This window comes from Oncorhynchus kisutch, unplaced genomic scaffold (assembly GCF_002021735.2).
Source record: "Oncorhynchus kisutch isolate 150728-3 unplaced genomic scaffold, Okis_V2 Okis01b-Okis20b_hom, whole genome shotgun sequence".
NCBI classification, from domain to species: Eukaryota; Metazoa; Chordata; class Actinopteri; order Salmoniformes; family Salmonidae; genus Oncorhynchus; species Oncorhynchus kisutch.
In genome coordinates this window covers 177,501-183,890 of record NW_022261978.1, presented here as the reverse complement: position 1 = coordinate 183,890, position 6,390 = coordinate 177,501, and positions in this window count along the sequence as shown.

Genomic DNA, 6,390 nt, shown 5'->3' with positions numbered 1-6,390 from the left:
GACTGGGAGAAGTGTCAGAACACTTAGAAAGGTAGTTCTAACCTTAAATATGACTGGGAGAAGAGTCAGAACACTTAGAAAGGTAGTTCTAACCTTAAATATGACTGGGAGAAGAGTCAGAACACTTAGAAAGGTAGTTCTAACCTTAAATATGACTGGGAGAAGAGTCAGAACACTTAGAGAGGTAGTTCTAACCTTAAATATGACTGGGAGAAGAGTCAGAACACTTAGAAAGGTAGTTCTAACCTTAAATATGACTGGGAGAAGAGTCAGAACACTTAGAAAGGTAGTTCTAACCTTAAATATGACTGGGAGAAGTGTCAGAACACTTAGAAAGGTAGTTCTAACCTTAAATATGACTGGGAGAAGAGTCAGAACACTTAGAAAGGTAGTTCTAACCTTAAATATGACTGGGATAAGTGTCAGAACACTTAGAGAGGTAGTTCTAACCTTACATATGACTGGGAGAAGTGTCAGAACACTTAGAAAGGTAGTTCTAACCTTAAATATGACTGGGATAAGTGTCAGAACACTTAGAGAGGTAGTTCTAACCTTAAATATGACTGGGAGAAGAGTCAGAACACTTAGAAAGGTAGTTCTAACCTTAAATATGACTGGGATAAGTGTCAGAACACTTAGAGAGGTAGTTCTAACCTTACATATGACTGGGAGAAGTGTCAGAACACTTAGAAAGGTAGTTCTAACCTTAAATATGACTGGGATAAGTGTCAGAACACTTAGAGAGGTAGTTCTAACCTTAAATATGACTGGGAGAAGTGTCAGAACACTTAGAAAGGTAGTTCTAACCTTAAATATGACTGGGAGAAGTGTCAGAACACTTAGAAAGGTAGTTCTAACCTTAAATATGACTGGGAGAAGTGTCAGAACACTTAGAGAGGTAGTTCTAACCTTGAATATGACTGGGAGAAGAGTCAGAACACTTAGAAAGGTAGTTCTAACCTTAAATATGACTGGGAGAAGTGTCAGAACACTTAGAAAGGTAGTTCTAACCTTAAATATGACTGGGAGAAGTGTCAGAACACTTAGAAAGGTAGTTCTAACCTTAAATATGACTGGGAGAAGAGTCAGAACACTTAGAAAGGTAGTTCTAACCTTAAATATGACTGGGAGAAGAGTCAGAACACTTAGAAAGGTAGTTCTAACCTTAAATATGACTGGGAGAAGAGTCAGAACACTTAGAAAGGTAGTTCTAACCTTAAATATGACTGGGAGAAGAGTCAGAACACTTAGAGAGGTAGTTCTAACCTTAAATATGACTGGGAGAAGTGTCAGAACACTTAGAAAGGTAGTTCTAACCTTAAATATGACTGGGAGAAGTGTCAGAACACTTAGAAAGGTAGTTCTAACCTTAAATATGACTGGGAGAAGAGTCAGAACACTTAGAAAGGTAGTTCTAACCTTAAATATGACTGGGAGAAGAGTCAGAACACTTAGAAAGGTAGTTCTAACCTTAAATATGACTGGGAGAAGAGTCAGAACACTTAGAAAGGTAGTTCTAACCTTAAATATGACTGGGAGAAGAGTCAGAACACTTAGAGAGGTAGTTCTAACCTTAAATATGACTGGGAGAAGTGTCAGAACACTTAGAAAGGTAGTTCTAACCTTAAATATGACTGGGAGAAGTGTCAGAACACTTAGAAAGGTAGTTCTAACCTTACATATGACTGGGAGAAGTGTCAAGAATAAGAAAACAATATATTCCATAGTACACTAGAACACAGCAAAACAGGAACAACAACAGTCTAAACATAGCTTGGAGTTGTATTTTTATGATAACATAGCTACAGTATTTCACCTTTTAATGTGTATAGTATTGCTTACTAGGCGTGTCCAATCAATTGTGTAACCACTCCCTCTTCCAATTAGGGCTGATTGGAAAAGCTGTTCAAAAGAGGACATTGTATTATTTTTTTGTACTCCCTGAAGAAGGCCATGCAGCCGAAACGCGTCAGATTTTTTAAACTTTGTTTCAATTGAACATGCCATACTAAAACAGGCATTTTAATTAATTATACGAAGAGTGCCTTGGTCTTCCTTTCTTTTTGATGACCAATTCACCCCTTTTACCAAAAAGCACATTCTGTCTACCAAAATGTACTATTGTGTACCTTAGTAGCGCTTCCCTTCCTCCTCTTTCTACAGTAGGTGTTATCTTCAGATTCTATGGACTCCTCCAGTAACAGGATAAACCCTGTGGGTTGGGACTCCTCCAGTAACAGGATAAACCCTGTGGGTTGGGACTCCTCCAGTAACAGTATAAACCCTGTGGGTTGGGACTCCTCCAGTAACAGGATAAACCCTGTGGGTTGGGACTCCTCCAGTAACAGGATAAACCCTGTGGGTTGGGACTCCTCCAGTAACTGTATAAACCCTGTGGGTTGGGACTCCTCCAGTAACCCTGTGGGTTGGGACTCCTCCAGTAACAGTATAAACCCTGTGGGTTGGGGCTCCTCCAGTAACAGTATGAACCCTGTGGGTTGGGACTCCTCCAGTAACCCTGTGGGTTGGGACTCCTCCAGTAACAGTATAAACCCTGTGGGTTGGGACTCCTCCAGTAACAGTATGAACCCTGTGGGTTGGGACTCCTCCAGTAACAGTATAAACCCTGTGGTTTGGGACTCCTCCAGTAACAGGATAAACCCTGTGGGTTGGGACTCCTCCAGTAACCCTGTGGGTTGGGACTCCTCCAGTAACAGGATAAACCCTGTGGGTTGGGACTCCTCCAGTAACCCTGTGGGTTGGGACTCCTCCAGTAACAGTATAACCCTGTGGGTTGGGACTCCTCCAGTAACAGGATAAACCCTGTGGGTTGGGACTCCTCCAGTAACCCTGTGGGTTGGGACTCCTCCAGTAACCCTGTGGGTTGGGACTCCTCCAGTAACTGTATAAACCCTGTGGGTTGGGACTCCTCCAGTAACCCTGTGGGTTGGGACTCCTCCAGTAACAGGATAAACCCTGTGGGTTGGGACTCCTCCAGTAAACCCTGTGGGTTGGGACTCCTCCAGTAACCCTGTGGGTTGGGACTCCTCCAGTAACATGATAAACCCTGTGGGTTGGGACTCCTCCAGTAACCCTGTGGGTTGGGACTCCTCCAGTAACAGTATAAACCCTGTGGGTTGGGACTCCTCCAGTAACAGTATAAACCCTGTGGGTTGGGACTCCTCCAGTAACAGTATAAACCCTGTGGGTTGGGACTCCTCCAGTAACAGTATAAACCCTGTGGGTTGGGACTCCTCCAGTAACCCTGTGGGTTGGGACTCCTCCAGTAACAGTATAAACCCTGTGGGTTGGGACTCCTCCAGTAACAGTATAAACCCTGTGGGTTGGGACTCCTCCAGTAACAGTATAAACCCTGTGGGTTGGGACTCCTCCAGTAACAGGATAAACCCTGTGGACTCTGGCCCCGATTGCCTAAGACAGAATCTCAATTGCATTTCCTTGATTCCTCACGTCCTCTCTCCTCGCCTCCTTCTCAAAACCCATTGGATGATAAGGTCAGAGGCCCTTGAGAAGGCAGCAACAAGAGAGGACGTATGGAATCAAGGCAATGCAATTGAGATTCTCCCAGGGCTCCTTAAGCAGAGTCCTGGGGACCCAAAGGAGTCCATATGTTTTGTTCCTGCCCTAGAGCTAATGTAACAGTATAACTTTAGACCGTCCCCTCGCCCATACCCGGGCGCGAACCAGGGACCCTCTGCACACATTAACAACAGTCACCCACGAAGCATCGTTACCCATCGCTCCACAAAAGCCGCGGCCCTTGCAGAGCAAGGGGAACTACTACTTCAAGGTCTGAGAGCAAGTGACGTCACCGATTGAAACGCTATTTAGCGCGCACCGCTAACTAAGCTAGCCGTTTCACATGCGTTACACTAACATGCCAGATTCAACGAATCAACTCATCATCAAGCCTTTTTTCTCTTTTTCTCCCCAATTTTGTGGTATCCAATTGTTGTAGTAGCTACTATTTGTCTCATCGCTACAACTCCCGTACGGGCTCGGGAGAGACGAAGGTTGAAAGTCATGCGTCCTCCGATACACAACCCAACCAAGCCGCACTGCTTCTTAACACAGCGCGCATCACACCCGGAAGCCAGCCGAACCAATGTGTTGGAGGAAACACCGTGCACCTGGCGACCTGGTTAGTGTGCACTACGCCCGGCCAGGTGCGCGATGAGACAAGGATATCCCTACCGGCAAAACCCTCCCTAACCCGGACGACGCTAGGCCAATTGTGCTTCACCCCACGGACCTCCCGGTTGCGGCCGGTTACGACAGAGCCTGGGCGTGAACCCAGAGTCTCTGGTGGCCTAGTACATCTAGGGCAAAAACTAAAATAGGCACCCCCGACCAGTATTACAGGACTAGTTCACTATTCTACTTGATTTTTACCCTGAAAGAAGTCTTTGGGCCAGGAGAAACTGTCATCCGTGGTTCAGTTTCCTTTAATCAGCCATTACGAACAGAGCTAACTTCTTCCACCGCTACTTCATAGATTCACATGGAATTGATGGGGGAAAGTGAGCATGTTGAGAACAGTAATGTCCACATCATGTCCCTGAAACGTGATTTGGCCATAAAAACAACAACCTGCTCACATGCCCCCATCACTTCAATCGATTTTTAGCTAATGGTGGCTAAAGTTAGCTGAAGTTTGTAATGGCTGTATAAATAAGTTTCTCCTGGCCCAAAGACCTCTTTCAGGGTGAGGAACCAGCTAACATCAAGTTGTAAAACAGTGAACTACTCCTTTAAGAAACGCTGTCTCAGGCAATAGTGGCCTTGTTGGTAAGAACCCAAACCCAGTGGTTGTATAGCTTTAGACTGAGTGTGTGTGTGTGTGTGTGTGTGTGTGTGTGTGTGTGTGTGTGTGTGTGTGTGTGTGTGTGTGTGTGTGTGTGTGTGTGTGTACGTAGACTGAGCCTCTGCTACAGCTTCTGATCCTGTCTGAAACACAGACCTAAAAACATATGAGGAAGGGAAAGTGTGTGTTGGTTGCAAGGGAGAATATTGTGTTTGCTTGTGCAACATAAAGTGTGTATTCTCCAGCACAGGATCATAACGCTGGCAAGTGAAATGTAAAAGGTTATTTGGGTGTTTCCAGAAAGCCAGCTACAGCAGTGCTTCCAAAGGAGGAAGTTGTTTGTCAATGATGAATGTTCTCTTCTGAAAAATACTTTATTTAGCATATGGCCTCACTGAGACTGCATTGTGGTTTCACCCCTTCTCTCTCTCTCTGTGTGTTAGTGTGTGTTAATGTGTGTGTGTGTGTGTGTTGTGTTTGTGTGTGTGTGTGTGTGTGTTGTGTTTGTGTGTGTGTGTGTGTGTGTGTGTGTGTGTTGTGTTTGTGTGTGTGTGTGTGTGTGTGTGTGTGTGTGTGTGTGTGTGTGTGTGTGTGTGTGTGTGTGTGTGTGTGTGTGTGTGTTTGTGTGTGTGTGTGTGTGTGTGTGTGTGTGTGTGTGTGTGTGTTGTGTGTGTGTGTGTGTGTTGTGTTTGTGTGTGTGTGTGTGTGTGTGTGTGTTGTGTTTGTGTGTGTGTGTGTGTTGTGTTTGTGTGTGTGTGTGTCGTGTTTGTGTGTGTGTGTGTGTGTCGTGTTTGTGTGTGTGTGTGTGTGTGTGTCGTGTTTGTGTGTGTGTGTGTGTGTGTGTGTGTGTGTGTGTGTGTGTGTGTGTGTGTGTTTGTGTGTGTGTGTGTGTGTGTGTGTGTGTGTGTGTGTGTGTGTGTGTGTGTGTGTGTGTGTGTGTGTGTGTGTGTGTGTGTGTGTGTGTGTGTGTGTGTGTGTGTGTGTTGTGTGTGTGTGTGTGTGTGTGTGTGTGTGTGTGTGTGTGTGTGTGTTGTGTTTGTGTGTGTGTGTGTGTGTGTGTGTGTGTGTGTGTGTGTGTGTGTGTGTGTGTGTGTGTGTGTGTGTGTGTTTGTGTGTGTGTGTGTGTGTGTGTGTGTGTGTGTGTGTGTGTGTTGTGTGTGTGTGTGTGTGTTGTGTTTGTGTGTGTGTGTGTGTGTGTGTGTGTGTGTTGTGTTTGTGTGTGTGTGTGTGTTGTGTTTGTGTGTGTGTGTGTCGTGTTTGTGTGTGTGTGTGTGTGTCGTGTTTGTGTGTGTGTGTGTGTGTGTGTGTGTGTGTGTGTGTGTGTGTGTGTGTGTATACGGTGAGACATCCTCTAAACAGCTTGAGAACAAGGTTCCCGTTTGCGCAACTGCAGGACTGCATCATATCCTGTCTGTCAGAACTGTGACAAGGACAGTTAAAGTTTGGAGTTGCCATCTCTACTAACCGTGCTGTCTGGGGGGATCAAGGTATTTATCAGTTTCCTTTACAGTGTTTGTTGTTGTTGTTGTCTATAGGATCGTATATTTATTAATGATGTGTCAAAG